We start from the raw sequence: 22,263 nt of genomic DNA on the forward strand, positions 1-22,263 counted from the left end.
GAGTGGGGGAAAACTCTAAACCGGCAAAAAATTAGTAAACGCGAGCTGACCGCGAGAGAGAGAGAGAGATGAGGCGACGGCGAGAGACGCGAGTTAGGGAAATATACACAACGAAAAATAATATCGGTAATGAGCGATAATAATATTAGAATTATTCGAAAGGATCGGACGACGCGAACGAAACCAACAGGCGCGAGTCAACCGCGACGTAGCGATGAAATTCGAGAATTCGAAAGTTCCAAAGCACTCGAGCGGGTCGGGCGGTCGGGGGAGCGAGGCGACATAAACAAATAAATGCACGACGGGCGGGTGTTTACAGTTTCACGACTAGCTGCACGAACCGGCAATAAACAAGTAAAAGACGAGCAACGGGAAACACGCTCGACGGTAGAGGTAGAAAACAGAAATATCCATTAAACCGGAACAATAGAGTAACGCAGGTAGACGGGTAGTGAGCGCTGGTAACGAGGCGAGCGCGCCGACACGGAGTTGGAAATAATATCCTGCACAAACTCGCACGCCGGCACGCACTCGCGTGCTAGCGCGGGAGAGGCCGCGGAGGTGCGTCACATTTTTAAAAGAACTCTGATCCGTGTCGGCGCGCTGACTCTGCGTGCACCGCGGTCACCTTCAGTGCCGCGGCGGGAGCGCACCAACAGCAGCAACAATAGTAACAGCCACGATTCGAGGTAGAGAGGCGCACGGGCGCACGATCGGGGACAGGGAACCACCGCCGTGGTGGACGTAGAGACGAGACGCGGTGACGGGTTGCGCGACCAGTCGAGAGGAGGCGCGGTAGGCTCGTGGCGCGGGACAGCGACGGAGGCGCCGCCGCCAGGAGAACGAGCGATACCTTGTACGGACAGCGCGGAGTAGATTCGGACGCGAGCGGTAAAACTCTGTTCGCGGACTCGCCTTGCTCGCCCGCTCAGTCGGGCCCGTTCGGGGAAGTTCGGAAACTCGGTAGAAACAGAACGCGCGGCGGCGAAGGTGATCGACCGGCGGAGGTAGGGAAAGAGAGGGGCCGGGAGCAGACGAACGGCTCGGAGGAGGCTGAAAAGCAAAGCCAAGTTGAGCGGCCGGGCCCACGGCGCCGTCCTAGGATGGGTGACCGTGCGCGCCGGCGGCGAAAATATTAGAACGTGACTAGGCCGGTCGGCCGCCTTCGCGCGCAGGCGATTTTCCACCCCCATCCAGCACGCGGTGTCGCGCTAGGGTCAAACGGGGGATCGCGGGGGCGGTGAGAGGAGCGAGCATCACCGCCCGAGGTAGCGCGGGAAAATTTTTAGACACAATTAATAGCTGAAATTGCGTTAAAGCGGATGAGAGAATCTCGAAAAATCACTTACACCTCACCGCTGGGGGTAAAGTGGGTAAGAGAATCTCGGAGGATAGTTCGAACCGCGCGAAGCGGTAAACTTTTGCCAGCCAGATGCGAATTAGGGACAATAACGGGGAAAACACGTGTAACGGGAAAGTTGAAAAAAATACAAAACACTGAAGGGTACTCGAGGGAAAGCGTAGACAAAGAACCGTGGCCGTAAAATCGTCGTGATGACTCGCAGATGGCCGCAGGGCCGAACACGTGCGTGCAACTCCAAATTTCCAATCTCTATTTTTCCTTACACTTCTTTCGCCTCGAAGACAAAGGGCAACCGTTGGCCGTGTACTTGACTCTCGTGACAGGCGTGTGACTTCGGGCAGAGCGTTGCTAAACAGGCACTCGGGCGACGCAACGTCCCCGAGGAAAATTCCATCTCTTCGGAAATATCGCCTGGCAACGCGGGCCCTTTTCCTCTTGCGTAAAGATGGCGGCTCCAGCGGCGGGGGTGGCAACGAGGCTCGTGCGCACCCTCGGCGGAGTTCGTCGGGGAGGGGGCACGAGGGACAGCCTCTGCCAGCGGACACGGCGGAGGCCTCGCTCAGTGCATCATAGTCTCGCGACCTTCACGCACTTCTTGCGATTCTCCAGCAACACACGCGTTGTCTCTCGAACATCGTCCGCGATCAGTAGTGAGCGTATACCAGTGACCGTTCCCTGGATTAGCGAATAGCCGAGCATCTGACTCTTGTTAGTGTATAAGCGAGCATCTGACTCTTGTTAGTGTATAAGCGAGCATCTGACTCTAGTTAGTGAATAAGTGAACATACTCCTCGAAGCCGTATACGAGACCACGTCCGTTCGTTTCCAGCCCCACGTACGCCGAGTCGAGCCGGACCGTCGAGTCGCAGCGAGAAACCGAGGTAGGAATAGCCGCATTCTTAGGCGCGACAGGGACGCGATCGAGGGTGAACCGCGACACCCGCACACGACAGCCCCGTCTCTCTGACGGGATCAGTGCGATCAATGCTCATCCACTCGCTTAGGACCGAGTTGGATCGTACAGAGATCCTCGACGAGAGACGCATTGCGAGAAGAATTATTACAGCATGTGTAATGACGGTGGTGCAGGGGGCTTCGAGACGACACCAGGAGAATGTTTTCGAGCCTCAGGAAGGGAAGTCGTCAACGACCCTTCCACGATATTAGTTGAGAATAAAAGTAACAATACATTCGGTATTGGAAACTTTGTGGCTCGGAACATCTCTGGGTAGAGTGCTCGAGGTGTCTTGTAGGGCCTCGGGAAACGCGATAAAATTTTAAGAATACTGTGCGTGTGAAACCTGTCTTTCGATCTCGCGGGGGGGAAGATTAGAAACTTTGACCCGAGACGAAAAGATAGAGGAAATAAAATCACGGGATGCTGAAAGGATGGCGCCCACATTACGCTGCCCGAAAGGGTTAGAAAAATAGGGCGCTGTGCGGCAGGCAAACCGGCGATAACGCGAATGTTGTTCGAACAAGGTAGAGGTAGAATCAAGCGACACGAAAATGTGTCGAGTAAGACGGAGCTCCTCCAGCTCCATCATTTTACATTATTTTTAATTTTCTCTTGGGCCGGGCGATAGAAGCACGAGGTAGATTGCTCGAGGGGGAGGAGGCCGAGGGTGGCTGTTCCACGTTGCTACCGAGAGGCATGCGAGTAGAAGCGTTGCCCACCTCCTCACCCTGAGGGCCGTTGATCGGGGCGCGAGTAGAGAGTTAGAGTCAGCCGTCGGAGGAACGAGCCGAGAACCGGGGGCTCAGCCGACGAGCAGGGAGGGTTGCGAGGGCGGGGGGCGGCGGGCCTCTCGCGCCTCAGGGTAGATTCGTGCACACAACTCTTGCCGGGGAACGCGATGTCGAGACAAGGTCGAGAGGCGGGAGAGCACGTACAGAGAGGTTGCTGCATGACGGGGTAGATTGCGAGAGAAAGGATGCACGCGACGAGAGAGAGTTCTAGTTCGAGTCGAAGGGGAAGGGTGACGGGAGCTGCACCATGTTGTCGGAGAGATACCGACGAGTAGGTCTTCTCTCTGACCCCTCGTACACGCGTGGTTTATAGAACAGAGCACGATCGTGATTGCACATGCAGGCGCGGGCGCGAGTTCGCGGGGAGGGGAGGGGCGGGAGGCAGCGGACTGTCTCGGCGCGCCGGAAAACTAACAGCCGCGGGTCGTCGCGAGACCGAGTAAATTCTTAGAGGGGACGCGCGGCGCGAAGGTAGCGAGGGAATTAATATCCGCGAGGGGCCGCGAAGGGGAGAGTAGGAGAGAGAGAGAGATAAAGAAACGAGAGGTGGCGCGGAGTGGGGGAAAACTCTAAACCGGCAAAAAATTAGTAAACGCGAGCTGACCGCGAGAGAGAGAGAGAGATGAGGCGACGGCGAGAGACGCGAGTTAGGGAAATATACACAACGAAAAATAATATCGGTAATGAGCGATAATAATATTAGAATTATTCGAAAGGATCGGACGACGCGAACGAAACCAACAGGCGCGAGTCAACCGCGACGTAGCGATGAAATTCGAGAATTCGAAAGTTCCAAAGCACTCGAGCGGGTCGGGCGGTCGGGGGAGCGAGGCGACATAAACAAATAAATGCACGACGGGCGGGTGTTTACAGTTTCACGACTAGCTGCACGAACCGGCAATAAACAAGTAAAAGACGAGCAACGGGAAACACGCTCGACGGTAGAGGTAGAAAACAGAAATATCCATTAAACCGGAACAATAGAGTAACGCAGGTAGACGGGTAGTGAGCGCTGGTAACGAGGCGAGCGCGCCGACACGGAGTTGGAAATAATATCCTGCACAAACTCGCACGCCGGCACGCACTCGCGTGCTAGCGCGGGAGAGGCCGCGGAGGCGCGTCACATTTTTAAAAGAACTCTGATCCGTGTCGGCGCGCTGACTCTGCGTGCACCGCGGTCACCTTCAGTGCCGCGGCGGGAGCGCACCAACAGCAGCAACAATAGTAACAGCCACGATTCGAGGTAGAGAGGCGCACGGGCGCACGATCGGGGACAGGGAACCACCGCCGTGGTGGACGTAGAGACGAGACGCGGTGACGGGTTGCGCGACCAGTCGAGAGGAGGCGCGGTAGGCTCGTGGCGCGGGACAGCGACGGAGGCGCCGCCGCCAGGAGAACGAGCGATACCTTGTACGGACAGCGCGGAGTAGATTCGGACGCGAGCGGTAAAACTCTGTTCGCGGACTCGCCTTGCTCGCCCGCTCAGTCGGGCCCGTTCGGGGAAGTTCGGAAACTCGGTAGAAACAGAACGCGCGGCGGCGAAGGTGATCGACCGGCGGAGGTAGGGAAAGAGAGGGGCCGGGAGCAGACGAACGGCTCGGAGGAGGCTGAAAAGCAAAGCCAAGTTGAGCGGCCGGGCCCACGGCGCCGTCCTAGGATGGGTGACCGTGCGCGCCGGCGGCGAAAATATTAGAACGTGACTAGGCCGGTCGGCCGCCTTCGCGCGCAGGCGATTTCCCACCCCCATCCAGCACGCGGTGTCGCGCTAGGGTCAAACGGGGGATCGCGGGGGCGGTGAGAGGAGCGAGCATCACCGCCCGAGACAGCGCGGGGAAATTTTTAGACACAATTAATAGATGAAATTGCGTTAAAGCGGATGAGAGAATCTCGAAAAATCACTTACACCTCACCGCTGGGGGTAAAGTGGGTAAGAGAACCTCGGAGGATAGTTCGAACCGCGCGAAGCGGTAAACTTTTGCCAGCCAGATGCGAATTAGGGACAATAACGGGGAAAACACGTGTAACGGGAAAGTTGAAAAAAATACAAAACACTGAAGGGTACTCGAGGGAAAGCGTAGACAAAGAACCGTGGCCGTAAAATCGTCGTGATGACTCGCAGATGGCCGCAGGGCCGAACACGTGCGTGCAACTCCAAATTTCCAATCTCTATTTTTCCTTACACTTCTTTCGCCTCGAAGACAAAGGGCAACCGTTGGCCGTGTACTTGACTCTCGTGACAGGCGTGTGACTTCGGGCAGAGCGTTGCTAAACAGGCACTCGGGCGACGCAACGTCCCCGAGGAAAATTCCATCTCTTCGGAAATATCGCCTGGCAACGCGGGCCCTTTTCCTCTTGCGTAAAGATGGCGGCTCCAGCGGCGGGGGTGGCAACGAGGCTCGTGCGCACCCTCGGCGGAGTTCGTCGGGGAGGGGGCACGAGGGACAGCCTCTGCCAGCGGACACGGCGGAGGCCTCGCTCAGTGCATCATAGTCTCGCGACCTTCACGCACTTCTTGCGATTCTCCAGCAACACACGCGTTGTCTCTCGAACATCGTCCGCGATCAGTAGTGAGCGTATACCAGTGACCGTTCCCTGGATTAGCGAATAGCCGAGCATCTGACTCTTGTTAGTGTATAAGCGAGCATCTGACTCTTGTTAGTGTATAAGCGAGCATCTGACTCTAGTTAGTGAATAAGTGAACATACTCCTCGAAGCCGTATACGAGACCACGTCCGTTCGTTTCCAGCCCCACGTACGCCGAGTCGAGCCGGACCGTCGAGTCGCAGCGAGAAACCGAGGTAGGAATAGCCGCATTCTTAGGCGCGACAGGGACGCGATCGAGGGTGAACCGCGACACCCGCACACGACAGCCCCGTCTCTCTGACGGGATCAGTGCGATCAATGCTCATCCACTCGCTTAGGACCGAGTTGGATCGTACAGAGATCCTCGACGAGAGACGCATTGCGAGAAGAATTATTACAGCATGTGTAATGACGGTGGTGCAGGGGGCTTCGAGACGACACCAGGAGAATGTTTTCGAGCCTCAGGAAGGGAAGTCGTCAACGACCCTTCCACGATATTAGTTGAGAATAAAAGTAACAATACATTCGGTATTGGAAACTTTGTGGCTCGGAACATCTCTGGGTAGAGTGCTCGAGGTGTCTTGTAGGGCCTCGGGAAACGCGATAAAATTTTAAGAATACTGTGCGTGTGAAACCTGTCTTTCGACTTCGCGGGGGGAAGATTAGAAACTTTGACTCGAGACGAAAAGATAGAGGAAATAAAATCACGGGATGCTGAAAGGATGGCGCCCACATTACGCTGCCCGAAAGGGTTAGAAAAATAGGGCGCTCTGCGGCAGGCAAACCGGCGATAACGCGAATTTTGTTCGAACAAGGTAGAGGTAGAATCAAGCGACACGAAAATGTGTCGAGTAAGACGGAGCTCCTCCAGCTCCATCATTTTGCATTATTTTAATTTTCTCTTGGGCCGGGCGATAGAAGCACGAGGTAGATTGCTCGAGGGGGAGGAGGCCGAGGGTGGCTGTTTCACGTTGCTACCGAGAGGCATGCGAGTAGAAGCGTTGCCCACCTCCTCACCCTGAGGGCCGTTGATCGGGGCGCGAGTAGAGAGTTAGAGTCAGCCGTCGGAGGAACGAGCCGAGAACCGGGGGCTCAGCCGACGAGCAGGGAGGGTTGCGAGGGCGGGGGGCGGCGGGCCTCTCGCGCCTCAGGGTAGATTCGTGCACACAACTCTTGCCGGGGAACGCGATGTCGAGACAAGGTCGAGAGGCGGGAGAGCACGTACAGAGAGGTTGCTGCATGACGGGGTAGATTGCGAGAGAAAGGATGCACGCGACGAGAGAGAGTTCTAGTTCGAGTCGAAGGGGAAGGGTGACGGGAGCTGTACCATGTTGTCGGAGAGATACCGACGAGTAGGTCTTCTCTCTGACCCCTCGTACACGCGTGGTTTATAGAACAGAGCACGATCGTGATTGCACATGCAGGCGCGGGCGCGAGTTCGCGGGGAGGGGAGGGGCGGGAGGCAGCGGACTGTCTCGGCGCGCCGGAAAACTAACAGTCGCGGGTCGTCGCGAGACCGAGTAAATTCTTAGAGGGGACGCGCGGCGCGAAGGTAGCGAGGGAATTAATATCCGCAAGGGGCCGCGAAAGGTAGAGTAGGAGAGAGAGAGAGATAAAGAAACGAGAGGTGGTGCGGAGTAGGGGAAAATTCTAAACCGGCGGAAATTAGTTAACGCGAGCTGACCGCGAGGCAGGAAGGGAGAGAGAGAGAGAGATGAGGCGACGGCGAGAGAAGCGAGTTAGGGAAATATATAGAACGATAAATAATATCGGTATCGAGCGATAATAATATTAGATGCATTCGAAAAGATCGGAGGACGCGAACGAAATCAACAGGCGCGAGTCAACCGCGACGAAGCGATGTAATTTGAGAATTCGAAAGTTCCAAAACACTCGAGCGGGTCGGGCGGTCGGGGGAGCGAGGCGACATAAACAAATAAATGCACGACGGGCGGGTGTTTACAGTTTCACGACTAGCTGCACGAACCGGCAATAAACAAGTAAAAGACGAGCAACGGGAAACACGCTCGACGGTAGAGGTGGAAAAAAAAAAAAAAAAAAAAAAAAAAAAAAAAAAAAAAATATATCCATTAAACCGGAACAATAGAGTAGCGCAGGTAGACGGGTAGTGAGCGCTGGTAACGAGGCGAGCGCGCCGACACGGAGTCGGAAATAAAATCTTGCATGAACTCGCACGCCGGCACGCACTCGCGTGCTAGCGTGGGAGAGGCCGCGGAGGCGCGTCACATTTTGAAAAGAACTCTGATCCGTGTCGGCGCGCTGACTCTGCGTGCACCGCGGTCACCTTCAGTGCCGCGGCGGGAGCGCACCACCAGCAGCAACAATAGTAACAGCCACGATTCGAGGTAGAGAGGCGCACGGGCGCACGATCGGGGACAGGGAACCACCGCCGTGGTGGACGTAGAGACGAGACGCGGTGACGGGTTGCGCGACTTGTCGAGAGGAGGCGCGGTAGGCTCGTGGCGCGGGACAGCGATGGAGGCGCCGCCGCCAGGAGAACGAGCGATACCTTGTACGGACAGCGCGGAGTAGATTCGGCCGCGAGCGGTAAAACTCTGTTCGCGGACTCGCCTTGCTCGCCCGCTCAGTCGGGCCCGTTCGGGGAAGTTCTGAAACTCGGTAGAAACAGAACGCGCGGCGGCGAAGGTGATCGACCGGCTGAGGTAGGGAAAGAGAGGGGCCGGGAGTAGACGAATGGCTCGGAGGAGGTAGAAAAGTAAAGTCAAGTTAAGCAGCCGGGCCCACGGCGCCGTCCTAGGATGGGTGACCGTGCGCGCCGGCGGCGAAAATATTAGAACGTGACAAGGTCGGTCGGCCGCCTTCGCGCGCAGGCGATTTCCCACCCCCATCCAGCACGCGGTGTCGCGCTAGGGTCAAACGGGGGATCGCGGGGGCAGTGAGAGGAGCGAGCATCACCGCCCGAGACAGCGCGGGGAAAGTTTTAGACACAATTAATAGCTGAAATTGCGTTAAAGCGGATGAGAGAATCTCGAAAAATCACTTACACCTCACCGCTGGGGGTAAAGTGGGTAAGAGAACCTCGGAGGATAGTTCGAACCGCGCGAAGCGGTAAACTTTTGCCAGCCAGATGTGAATTAGGGACAATAACGGGGAAAAACACGTGTAACGGGAAAGTTGAGAAAAAATACAAAACACTGAAGGGTACTCGAGGGAAAGCGTAGACAAAGAACCGTGGCCGTAAAATCGTCGTGATGACTCGCAGATGGCCGCAGGGCCGAACACGTGCGTGCAACTCCAAATTTCCAATCTCTATTTTTCCTTACACTTCTTTCGCCTCGAAGACAAAGGGCAACCGTTGGCCGTGTACTTGACTCTCGTGACAGGCGTGTGACTTCGGGCAGAGCGTTGCTAAACAGGCACTCGGGCGACGCAACGTCCCCGAGGAAAATTCCATCTCTTCGGAAATATCGCCTGGCAACGCGGGCCCTTTTCCTCTTGCGTAAAGATGGCGGCTCCAGCGGCGGGGGTGGCAACGAGGCTCGTGCGCACCCTCGGCGGAGTTCGTCGGGGAGGGGGCACGAGGGACAGCCTCTGCCAGCGGACACGGCGGAGGCCTCGCTCAGTGCATCATAGTCTCGCGACCTTCACGCACTTCTTGCGATTCTCCAGCATCACACGCGTTGTCTCTCGAACATCGTCCGCGATCAGTAGTGAGCGTATACCAGCGACCGTTCCCTGGATTAGCGAATAGCCGAGCATCTGACTCTTGTTAGTGTATAAGCGAGCATCTGACTCTTGTTAGTGTATAAGCGAGCATCTGACTCTAGTTAGTGAATAAGTGAACATACTCCTCGAAGCCGTATACGAGACCACGTCCGTTCGTTTCCAGCCCCACGTACGCCGAGTCGAGCCGGACCGTCGAGTCGCAGCGAGAAACCGAGGTAGGAACAGCCGCATTCTTAGGCGCGACAGGGACGCGATCGAGGGTGAACCGCGACACCCGCACACGACAGCCCCGTCTCTCTGACGGGATCAGTGCGATCAATGCTCATCCACTCGCTTAGGACCGAGTTGGATCGTACAGAGATCCTCGACGAGAGACGCATTCCGAGAAGAATTATTACAGCATGTGTAACAACGGTGGTGCAGGGGGCTTCGAGACGTCACCTGGAGAATGTTTTCGAGCCTCAGGAAGGGAAGTCGTCAACGACCCTTCCACGATATTAGTTGAGAATAAAAGTAACAATACATTCGGTATTGGAAACTTTGTGGCTCGGAACGTCTCTGGGGGGAGTGCTCGAGGTGTCTTGTAGGGCCTCGGGAAACGCGATAAAATTTTAAGAATACTGTGCGTGTGAAACCTGTCTTTCGATCTCGCGGGGGGGAAGATTAGAAACTTTGACCCGAGACGAAAAGATAGAGGAAATAAAATCACGGGATGCTGAAAGGATGGCGCCCACATTACGCTGCCCGAAAGGGTTAGAAAAATAGGGCGCTGTGCGGCAGGCAAACCGGCGATAACGCGAATGTTGTTCGAACAAGGTAGAGGTAGAATCAAGCGACACGAAAATGTGTCGAGTAAGACGGAGCTCCTCCAGCTCCATCATTTTACATTATTTTTAATTTTCTCTTGGGCCGGGCGATAGAAGCACGAGGTAGATTGCTCGAGGGGGAGGAGGCCGAGGGTGGCTGTTCCACGTTGCTACCGAGAGGCATGCGAGTAGAAGCGTTGCCCACCTCCTCACCCTGAGGGCCGTTGATCGGGGCGCGAGTAGAGAGTTAGAGTCAGCCGTCGGAGGAACGAGCCGAGAACCGGGGGCTCAGCCGACGAGCAGGGAGGGTTGCGAGGGCGGGGGGCGGCGGGCCTCTCGCGCCTCAGGGTAGATTCGTGCACACAACTCTTGCCGGGGAACGCGATGTCGAGACAAGGTCGAGAGGCGGGAGAGCACGTACAGAGAGGTTGCTGCATGACGGGGTAGATTGCGAGAGAAAGGATGCACGCGACGAGAGAGAGTTCTAGTTCGAGTCGAAGGGGAAGGGTGACGGGAGCTGCACCATGTTGTCGGAGAGATACCGACGAGTAGGTCTTCTCTCTGACCCCTCGTACACGCGTGGTTTATAGAACAGAGCACGATCGTGATTGCACATGCAGGCGCGGGCGCGAGTTCGCGGGGAGGGGAGGGGCGGGAGGCAGCGGACTGTCTCGGCGCGCCGGAAAACTAACAGTCGCGGGTCGTCGCGAGACCGAGTAAATTCTTAGAGGGGACGCGCGGCGCGAAGGTAGCGAGGGAATTAATATCCGCGAGGGGCCGCGAAAGGGAGAGTAGGAGAGAGAGAGAGAGATAAACAAACGAGAGGTGGTGCGGAGTAGGGGAAAATTCTAAACCGGCGGAAATTAGTTAACGCGAGCTGACCGCGAGGCAGGAAGGGAGAGAGAGAGAGAGATGAGGCGACGGCGAGAGACGCGAGTTAGGGAAATATATAGAACGATAAATAATATCGGTATCGAGCGATAATAATATTAGATGCATTCGAAAAGATCGGAGGACGCGAACGAAATCAGCAGGCGCGAGTCAACCGCGACGAAGCGATGTAATTCGAGAATTCGAAAGTTCCAAAACACTCGAGCGGGTCGGGCGGTCGGGGGAGCGAGGCGACATAAACAAATAAATGCACGACGGGCGGGTGTTTACAGTTTCACGACAAGCTGCACGAACCGGCAATAAACAAGTAAAAGACGAGCAACGGGAAACACGCTCGACGGTAGAGGTAGAAAAAAAGAAATATCCATTAAGCCGGAACAATAGAGTAGCGCAGGTAGACGGGTAGTGAGCGCTGGTAACGAGGCGAGCGCGCCGACACGGAGTCGGAAACAAAATCTTGCATGAACTCGCACGCCGGCACGCACTCGCGTGCTAGCGCGGGAGAGGCCGCGGAGGCGCGTCACATTTTTGAAAAGAACTCTGATCCGTGTCGGCGCGCTGACTCTGCGTGCACCGCGGTCACCTTCAGTGCCGCGGCGGGAGCGCACCACCAGCAGCAAAACTAGTAACAGCCACGATTCGAGGTAGAGAGGCGCACGGGTGCACGATCGGGGACAGGGAACCACCGCCGTGGTGGACGTAGAGACGAGACGCGGTGACGGTTGCGCGACTAGTCGAGAGGAGGCGCGGTAGGCTCGTGGCGCGGGACAGCGATGGAGGCGCCGCCGCCAGGAGAACGAGCGATACCTTGTACGGACAGCGCGGAGTAGATTCGGCCGCGAGCGGTAAAACTCTGTTCGCGGACTCGCCTTGCTCGCCCGCTCAGTCGGGCCCGTTCGGGGAAGTTCGGAAACTCGGTAGAAACAGAACGCGCGGCGGCGAAGGTGATCGACCGGCTGAGGTAGGGAAAGAGAGGGGCCGGGAGTAGACGAATGGCTCGGAGGAGGTAGAAAAGTAAAGTCAAGTTAAGCAGCCGGGCCCACGGCGCCGTCCTAGGATGGGTGACCGTGCGCGCCGGCGGCGAAAATATTAGAACGTGACAAGGTCGGTCGGCCGCCTTCGCGCGCAGGCGATTTCCCACCCCCATCCAGCACGCGGTGTCGCGCTAGGGTCAAACTGTGGATCGCGGGGGCGGTGAGAGGAGCGAGCATCACCGCCCGAGACAGCGCGGGGAAAGTTTTAGACACAATTAATAGCTGAAATTGCGTTAAAGCGGATGAGAGAATCTCGAAAAATCACTTACACCTCACCGCTGGGGGTAAAGTGGGTAAGAGAACCTCGGAGGATAGTTCGAACCGCGCGAAGCGGTAAACTTTTGCCAGCCAGATGTGAATTAGGGACAATAACGGGGAAAAACACGTGTAACGGGAAAGTTGAAAAAAATACAAAACACTGAAGGGTACTCGAGGGAAAGCGTAGACAAAGAACCGTGGCCGTAAAATCGTCGTGATGACTCGCAGATGGCCGCAGGGCCGAACACGTGCGTGCAACTCCAAATTTCCAATCTCTATTTTTCCTTACACTTCTTTCGCCTCGAAGACAAAGGGCAACCGTTGGCCGTGTACTTGACTCTCGTGACAGGCGTGTGACTTCGGGCAGAGCGTTGCTAAACAGGCACTCGGGCGACGCAACGTCCCCGAGGTAAATTCCATCTCTTCGGAAATATCGCCTGGCAACGCGGGCCCTTTTCCTCTTGCGTAAAGATGGCGGCTCCAGCGGCGGGGGTGGCAACGAGGCTCGTGCGCACCCTCGGCGGAGTTCGTCGGGGAGGGGGCACGAGGGACAGCCTCTGCCAGCGGACACGGCGGAGGCCTCGCTCAGTGCATCATAGTCTCGCGACCTTCACGCACTTCTTGCGATTCTCCAGCAACACACGCGTTGTCTCTCGAACATCGTCCGCGATCAGTAGTGAGCGTATACCAGTGACCGTTCCCTGGATTAGCGAATAGCCGAGCATCTGACTCTTGTTAGTGTATAAGCGAGCATCTGACTCTTGTTAGTGTATAAGCGAGCATCTGACTCTAGTTAGTGAATAAGTGAACATACTCCTCGAAGCCGTATACGAGACCACGTCCGTTCGTTTCCAGCCCCACGTACGCCGAGTCGAGCCGGACCGTCGAGTCGCAGCGAGAAACCGAGGTAGGAATAGCCGCATTCTTAGGCGCGACAGGGACGCGATCGAGGGTGAACCGCGACACCCGCACACGACAGCCCCGTCTCTCTGACGGGATCAGTGCGATCAATGCTCATCCACTCGCTTAGGACCGAGTTGGATCGTACAGAGATCCTCGACGAGAGACGCATTGCGAGAAGAATTATTACAGCATGTGTAATAACGGTGGTGCAGGGGGCTTCGGGACGACACCTGGAGAATGTTTTCGAGCCTCAGGAAGGGAAGTCGTCAACGACCCTTCCACGATATTAGTTGAGAATAAAAGTAACAATACATTCGGTATTGGAAGCATTGTGGCTCGGAACGTCTCTGGGTAGAGTGCTCGAGGTGTCTTGTAGGGCCTCCGGAAACGCGATAAAATTTTAAGAATACTGTGCGTGTGAAACCTGTCTTTCGATCTCGCGGGGGGGAAGATTAGAAACTTTGACTCGAGACGAAAAGATAGAGGAAATAAAATCACGGGATGCTGAAAGGATGGCGCCCACATTACGCTGCCCGAAAGGGTTAGAAAAATAGGGCGCTGTGCGGCAGGCAAACCGGCGATAACGCGAACCTTGTTCGAACAAAGTAGAGGTAAAGTCAAGCGACACGAGAATGTGTCGAGTAAGAGGAGGCTCTTCCAGCTATGCGATTAACAAAATCTTTCTGGGTGGGGCCTAGCCTCAGTGATGAGAGTTGGGATCACTTGGATCTACGGACTGCAGAGGGGCCGGGCGATAGAAGCACGAGGTAGATTGCTCGAGGGGGAGGAGGCCGAGGGTGGCTGTTTCACGTTGCTACCGAGAGGCATGCGAGTAGAAGCGTTGCCCACCTCCTCACCCTGAGGGCCGTTGATCGGGGCGCGAGTAGAGAGTTAGAGTCAGCCGTCGGAGGAACGAGCCGAGAACCGGGGGCTCAGCCGACGAGCAGGGAGGGTTGCGAGGGCGGGGGGCGGCGGGCCTCTCGCGCCTCAGGGTAGATTCGTGCACACAACTCTTGCCGGGGAACGCGATGTCGAGACAAGGTCGAGAGGCGGGAGAGCACGTACAGAGAGGTTGCTGCATGACGGGGTAGATTGCGAGAGAAAGGATGCACGCGACGAGAGAGAGTTCTAGTTCGAGTCGAAGGGGAAGGGTGACGGGAGCTGCACCATGTTGTCGGAGAGATACCGACGAGTAGGTCTTCTCTCTGACCCCTCGTACACGCGTGGTTTATAGAACAGAGCACGATCGTGATTGCACATGCAGGCGCGGGCGCGAGTTCGCGGGGAGGGGAGGGGCGGGAGGCAGCGGACTGTCTCGGCGCGCCGGAAAACTAACAGTCGCGGGTCGTCGCGAGACCGAGTAAATTCTTAGAGGGGACGCGCGGCGCGAAGGTAGCGAGGGAATTAATATCCGCGAGGGGCCGCGAAAGGGAGAGTAGGAGAGAGAGAGAGATAAAGAAACGAGAGGTGGTGCGGAGTAGGGGAAAATTCTAAACCGGCGGAAATTAGTTAACGCGAGCTGACCGCGAGGCAGGAAGGGAGAGAGAGAGAGAGATGAGGCGACGGCGAGAGACGCGAGTTAGGGAAATATATAGAACGATAAATAATATCGGTATCGAGCGATAATAATATTAGATGCATTCGAAAAGATCGGAGGACGCGAACGAAATCAGCAGGCGCGAGTCAACCGCGACGAAGCGATGTAATTCGAGAATTCGAAAGTTCCAAAACACTCGAGCGGGTCGGGCGGTCGGGGGAGCGAGGCGACATAAACAAATAAATGCACGACGGGCGGGTGTTTACAGTTTCACGACTAGCTTCACGAACCGGCAATAAACAAGTAAAAGACGAGCAACGGGAAACACGCTCGACGGTAGAGGTAGAAAAAAAGAAATATCCATTAAACCGGAACAATAGAGTAACGCAGGTAGACGGGTAGTGAGCGCTGGTAACGAGGCGAGCGCGCCGACACGGAGTTGGAAATAATATCTTGCACGAACTCGCACGCCGGCACGCACTCGCGTGCTAGCGCGGGAGAGGCCGCGGAGGCGCGTCACATTTTAAAAAGAACTCTCATCCGTGTCGGCGCGCTGACTCTGCGTGCACCGCGGTCACCTTCAGTGCCGCGGCGGGAGCGCACCAACAGCACCAGCAGCAACAATAGTAACAGCCACGAATCGAGGTAGAGAGGCGAACGGGCGCACGATCGGGGACAGGGAACCACCGCCGTGGTGGACGTAGAGACGAGACGCGGCGACGGGTTGCGCGACTAGTCGAGAGGAGGCGCGGTAGGCTCGTGGCGCGGGACAGCGACGGAGGCGCCGCCGCCAGGAGAACGAGCGATACCTTGTACGGACAGCGCGGAGTAGATTCGGACGCGAGCGGTAAAACTCTGTTCGCGGACTCGCCTTGCTCGCCCGCTCAGTCGGGCCCGTTCGGGGAAGTTCGGAAACTCGGTACAAACAGAACGCGCGGCGGCGAAGGTGATCGACCGGCTGAGGTAGGGAAAGAGAGGGGCCGGGAGTAGACGAACGGCCCGGAGGAGGTAGAAAAGTAAAGTCAAGTTAAGCAGCCGGGCCTGCGGCGCCGTCTTAGGATGGGTGACCGTGCGCGCCGGCGGCGAAAATATTAGAACGTGACTAGGCCGGCCGGCCGCCTTCGCGCGCAGGCGATTTCCCACCCCCATCCAGCACGCGGTGTCGCGCTAGGGTCAAACGGGGGATCGCGGGGGCGGTGAGAGGAGCGAGCATCACCGCCCGAGACAGCGCGGGGAAATTTTTAGACACAATTAATAGCTGAAATTGCGTTAAAGCGGATGAGAGAATCTCGAAAAATCACTTACACCTCACCGCTGGGGGTAAAGTGGGTAAGAGAATCTCGGAGGATAGTTCGAACCGCGCGAAGCGGTAAACTTTTGCCAGCCAGATGCGAATTAGGGACAATAACGGGGAAAAACACGTGTAACGGGAAAGTTGAAAAATACAAAACACTGAAGGGTACTCGAGGGAAAGCGTAGACAAAGAACCGTGGCCGTAAAATCGTCGTGATGACTCGCAGATGGCCGCAGAGTCGAACACGTGCGTGCAACTCGAAATTTCCAATCTCTATTTTTCCTTACACTTCTGTCGCCTCGAAGACAAAGGGCGACCGTTGGCCGTGTACTTGACTCTCGTGACGGGCGTGTGATTTCGGACAGAGCGTTGCTAAACAGGCACTCGGGCGACGCAACGTCCCCGAGGAAAATTCCATCTCTTCGGAAATATCGCCTGGCAACGCGGGCCCTTTTACTCTTGCGTAAAGATGGCGGCTCCAGCGGCGGGGGTGGCAACGAGGCTCGTGCGCACCCTCGGCGGAGTTCGTCGGGGAGGGGACACGAGGGACAGCCTCTGCCAGCGGACACGGCGGAGGCCTCGCTCAGTGCATCATAGTCTCGCGACCTTCACGCACTTCTTGCGATTCTCCAGCATCACACGCGTTGTCTCTCGAACATCGTCCGCGATCAGTACTGAGCGTATACCAGTGACCGTTCCCTGGATTAGCGAATAGCCGAGCATCTGACTCTTGTTAGTGTATAAGCGAGCATCTGACTCTTGTTAGTGTATAAGCGAGCATCTGACTCTAGTTAGTGAATAAGTGAACATACTCCTCGAAGCCCGTATACGAGATCACGTCCGTTCGTTTCCAGCCCCACGTACGCCGAGTCGAGCCGGACCGTCGAGTCGCAGCGAGAAACCGAGGTAGGAACAGCCGCATTCTTAGGCGCGACAGGGACGCGATCGAGGGTGAACCGCGACACCCGCACACGACAGCCCCGTCTCTCTGATGGGATCAGTGCGATCAATGCTCATCCACTCGCTTAGGACCGAGTTGGATCGTACAGAGATCCTCGACGAGAGACGCATTCCGAGAAGAATTATTACAGCACGTGTAATAACGGTGGTGCAGGGAGCTTCGAGACGACACCTGGAGAATGTTTTCGAGCCCCAGGAAGGGAAGTCGTCAACGACCCTTCCACGATATTAGTTGAGAATAAAGTAACAATACATTCGGTATTGGAAACTTTGTGGCTCGGAACGTCTTTGGGTGGAGTGCTCGAAGTATCTTGTAGGGCCTCGGAAAACGCGATACAATTTAAAATACTGTGCGTGTGAAACTTGTCTCTTGACTTCGCGGGGGGGAAGATTAGAAACTTTGACTCGAAACGAAAGATAGAGGAAAATAAAATCACGGGATGCTGAAAGGATGGCGCCCACATTACGCTGCCCGAAAGGGTTAGAAAAATAGGGCGCTGTGCGGCAGGCAAACCGGCGATAACGCGAATCTTGTTCGAACAAGGTAGAGGTAGAATCAAGCGACACGAAAACGTGTCGAGTAAGACGGAGCTCCCCCAGCTCCATCATTTTACATTATTTTTAATTTTCTCTTGGGCCGGGCGATAGAAGCACGAGGTAGATTGCTCGAGGGGGAGGAGGCCGAGGGTGGCTGTTTCACGTTGCTACCGAGAGGCATGCGAGTAGAAGCGTTGCCCAGCTCCTCACCCTGAGGGCCGTTGATCGTGGCGCGAGTAGAGAGTTAGAGTCAGCCGTCGGAGGAACGAGCCGAGAACCGGGGGCTCAGCCGACGAGCAGGGAGGGTTGCGAGGGCGGGGGGCGGCGGGCCTCTCGCGCCTCAGGGTAGATTCGTGCACACAACTCTTGCCGGGGAACGCGATGTCGAGACAAGGTCGAGAGGCGGGAGAGCACGTACAGAGAGGTTGCTGCATGACGGGGTAGATTGCGAGAGAAAGGATGCACGCGACGAGAGAGAGTTCTAGTTCGAGTCGAAGCGGAAGGGTGACGGGAGCTGCACCATGTTGTCGGAGAGATACCGACGAGTAGGTCTTCTCTCTGACCCCTCGTACACGCGTGGTTTATAGAACAGAGCACGATCGTGATTGCACATGCAGGCGCGGGCGCGAGTTCGCGGGGAGGGGAGGGGCGGGAGGCAGCGGACTGTCTCGGCGCGCCGGAAAAGTAACAGTCGCGGGTCGTCGCGAGACCGAGTAAATTCTTAGAGGGGACGCGCGGCGCGAAGGTAGCGAGGGAATTAATATCCGCGAGGGGCCGCGAAAGGGAGAGTAGGAGAGAGAGAGAGATAAAGAAACGAGAGGTGGTGCGGAGTAGGGGAAAATTCTAAACCGGCGGAAATTAGTTAACGCGAGCTGACCGCGAGGCAGGAAGGGAGAGAGAGAGAGAGATGAGGCGACGGCGAGAGACGCGAGTTAGGGAAATATATAGAACGATAAATAATATCGGTATCGAGCGATAATAATATTAGATGCATTCGAAAAGATCGGAGGACGCGAACGAAATCAACAGGCGCGAGTCAACCGCGACGAAGCGATGTAATTCGAGAATTCGAAAGTTCCAAAACACTCGAGCGGGTCGGGCGGTCGGGGGAGCGAGGCGACATAAAGAAATAAATGCACGACGGGCGGGTGTTTACAGTTTCACGACTAGCTGCACGAACCGGCAATAAACAAGTAAAAGACGAGCAACGGGAAACACGCTCGACGGTAGAGGTAGAAAAAAAAGAAATATCCATTAAGCCGGAACAATAGAGTAGCGCAGGTAGACGGGTAGTGAGCGCTGGTAACGAGGCGAGCGCGCCGACACGGAGTCGGAAATAAAATCTTGCATGAACTCGCACGCCGGCACGCACTCGCGTGCTAGCGCGGGAGAGGCCGCGGAGGCGCGTCACATTTTTGAAAAGAACTCTGATCCGTGTCGGCGCGCTGACTCTGCGTGCACCGCGGTCACCTTCAGTGCCGCGGCGGGAGCGCACCACCAGCAGCAACAATAGTAACAGCCACGATTCGAGGTAGAGAGGCGCACGGGTGCACGATCGGGGACAGGGAACCACCGCCGTGGTGGACGTAGAGACGAGACGCGGTGACGGGTTGCGCGACTAGTCGAGAGGAGGCGCGGTAGGCTCGTGGCGCGGGACAGCGATGGAGGCGCCGCCGCCAGGAGAACGAGCGATACCTTGTACGGACAGCGCGGAGTAGATTCGGCCGCGAGCGGTAAAACTCTGTTCGCGGACTCGCCTTGCTCGCCCGCTCAGTCGGGCCCGTTCGGGGAAGTTCGGAAACTCGGTAGAAACAGAACGCGCGGCGGCGAAGGTGATCGACCGGCTGAGGTAGGGAAAGAGAGGGGCCGGGAGTAGACGAATGGCTCGGAGGAGGTAGAAAAGTAAAGTCAAGTTAAGCAGCCGGGCCCACGGCGCCGTCCTAGGATGGGTGACCGTGCGCGCCGGCGGCGAAAATATTAGAACGTGACAAGGTCGGTCGGCCGCCTTCGCGCGCAGGCGATTTCCCACCCCCATCCAGCACGCGGTGTCGCGCTAGGGTCAAACGGGGGATCGCGGGGGCGGTGAGAGGAGCGAGCATCACCGCCCGAGACAGCGCGGGGAAAGTTTTAGACACAATTAATAGCTGAAATTGCGTTAAAGCGGATGAGAGAATCTCGAAAAATCACTTACACCTCACCGCTGGGGGTAAAGTGGGTAAGAGAACCTCGGAGGATAGTTCGAACCGCGCGAAGCGGTAAACTTTTGCCAGCCAGATGTGAATTAGGGACAATAACGGGGAAAAACACGTGTAACGGGAAAGTTGAAAAAAAATACAAAACACTGAAGGGTACTCGAGGGAAAGCGTAGACAAAGAACCGTGGCCGTAAAATCGTCGTGATGACTCGCAGATGGCCGCAGGGCCGAACACGTGCGTGCAACTCCAAATTTCCAATCTCTATTTTTCCTTACACTTCTTTCGCCTCGAAGACAAAGGGCAACCGTTGGCCGTGTACTTGACTCTCGTGACAGGCGTGTGACTTCGGGCAGAGCGTTGCTAAACAGGCACTCGGGCGACGCAACGTCCCCGAGGAAAATTCCATCTCTTCGGAAATATCGCCTGGCAACGCGGGCCCTTTTCCTCTTGCGTAAAGATGGCGGCTCCAGCGGCGGGGGTGGCAACGAGGCTCGTGCGCACCCTCGGCGGAGTTCGTCGGGGAGGGGGCACGAGGGACAGCCTCTGCCAGCGGACACGGCGGAGGCCTCGCTCAGTGCATCATAGTCTCGCGACCTTCACGCACTTCTTGCGATTCTCCAGCAACACACGCGTTGTCTCTCGAACATCGTCCGCGATCAGTAGTGAGCGTATACCAGTGACCGTTCCCTGGATTAGCGAATAGCCGAGCATCTGACTCTTGTTAGTGTATAAGCGAGCATCTGACTCTTGTTAGTGTATAAGCGAGCATCTGACTCTAGTTAGTGAATAAGTGAACATACTCCTCGAAGCCGTATACGAGACCACGTCCGTTCGTTTCCAGCCCCACGTACGCCGAGTCGAGCCGGACCGTCGAGTCGCAGCGAGAAACCGAGGTAGGAATAGCCGCATTCTTAGGCGCGACAGGGACGCGATCGAGGGTGAACCGCGACACCCGCACACGACAGCCCCGTCTCTCTGACGGGATCAGTGCGATCAATGCTCATCCACTCGCTTAGGACCGAGTTGGATCGTACAGAGATCCTCGACGAGAGACGCATTGCGAGAAGAGTTATTACAGCATGTGTAATGACGGTGGTGCAGGGGGCTTCGAGACGACACCTGGAGAATGTTTTCGAGCCTCAGGAAGGGAAGTCGTCAACGACCCTTCCACGATATTAGTTGAGAATAAAAGTAACAATACATTCGGTATTGGAAACTTTGTGGCTCGGAACATCTCTGGGTAGAGTGCTCGAGGTGTCTTGTAGGGCCTCGGGAAACGCGATAAAATTTTAAGAATACTGTGCGTGTGAAACCTGTCTTTCGACTTCGCGGGGGGGAAGATTAGAAACTTTGACTCGAGACGAAAAGATAGAGGAAATAAAATCACGGGATGCTGAAAGGATGGCGCCCACATTACGCTGCCCGAAAGGGTTAGAAAAATAGGGCGCTGTGCGGCAGGCAAACCGGCGATAACGCGAATTTTGTTCGAACAAGGTAGAGGTAGAATCAAGCGACACGAAAATGTGTCGAGTAAGACGGAGCTCCTCCAGCTCCATCATTTTGCATTATTTTAATTTTCTCTTGGGCCGGGCGATAGAAGCACGAGGTAGATTGCTCGAGGGGGAGGAGGCCGAGGGTGGCTGTTTCACGTTGCTACCGAGAGGCATGCGAGTAGAAGCGTTGCCCACCTCCTCACCCTGAGGGCCGTTGATCGGGGCGCGAGTAGAGAGTTAGAGTCAGCCGTCGGAGGAACGAGCCGAGAACCGGGGGCTCAGCCGACGAGCAGGGAGGGTTGCGAGGGCGGGGGGCGGCGGGCCTCTCGCGCCTCAGGGTAGATTCGTGCACACAACTCTTGCCGGGGAACGCGATGTCGAGACAAGGTCGAGAGGCGGGAGAGCACGTACAGAGAGGTTGCTGCATGACGGGGTAGATTGCGAGAGAAAGGATGCACGCGACGAGAGAGAGTTCTAGTTCGAGTCGAAGGGGAAGGGTGACGGGAGCTGCACCATGTTGTCGGAGAGATACCGACGAGTAGGTCTTCTCTCTGACCCCTCGTACACGCGTGGTTTATAGAACAGAGCACGATCGTGATTGCACATGCAGGCGCGGGCGCGAGTTCGCGGGGAGGGGAGGGGCGGGAGGCAGCGGACTGTCTCGGCGCGCCGGAAAACTAACAGTCGCGGGTCGTCGCGAGACCGAGTAAATTCTTAGAGGGGACGCGCGGCGCGAAGGTAGCGAGGGAATTAATATCCGCGAGGGGCCGCGAAAGGGAGAGTAGGAGAGAGAGAGAGATAAAGAAACGAGAGGTGGTGCGGAGTAGGGGAAAATTCTAAACCGGCGGAAATTAGTTAACGCGAGTTGACCGCGAGGCAGGAAGGGAGAGAGAGAGAGAGATGAGGCGACGGCGAGAGACGCGAGTTAGGGAAATATATAGAACGATAAATA

This window comes from Calliopsis andreniformis, unplaced genomic scaffold (assembly GCF_051401765.1).
Source record: "Calliopsis andreniformis isolate RMS-2024a unplaced genomic scaffold, iyCalAndr_principal scaffold0017, whole genome shotgun sequence".
Lineage (NCBI taxonomy): Eukaryota > Metazoa > Arthropoda > Insecta > Hymenoptera > Andrenidae > Calliopsis > Calliopsis andreniformis.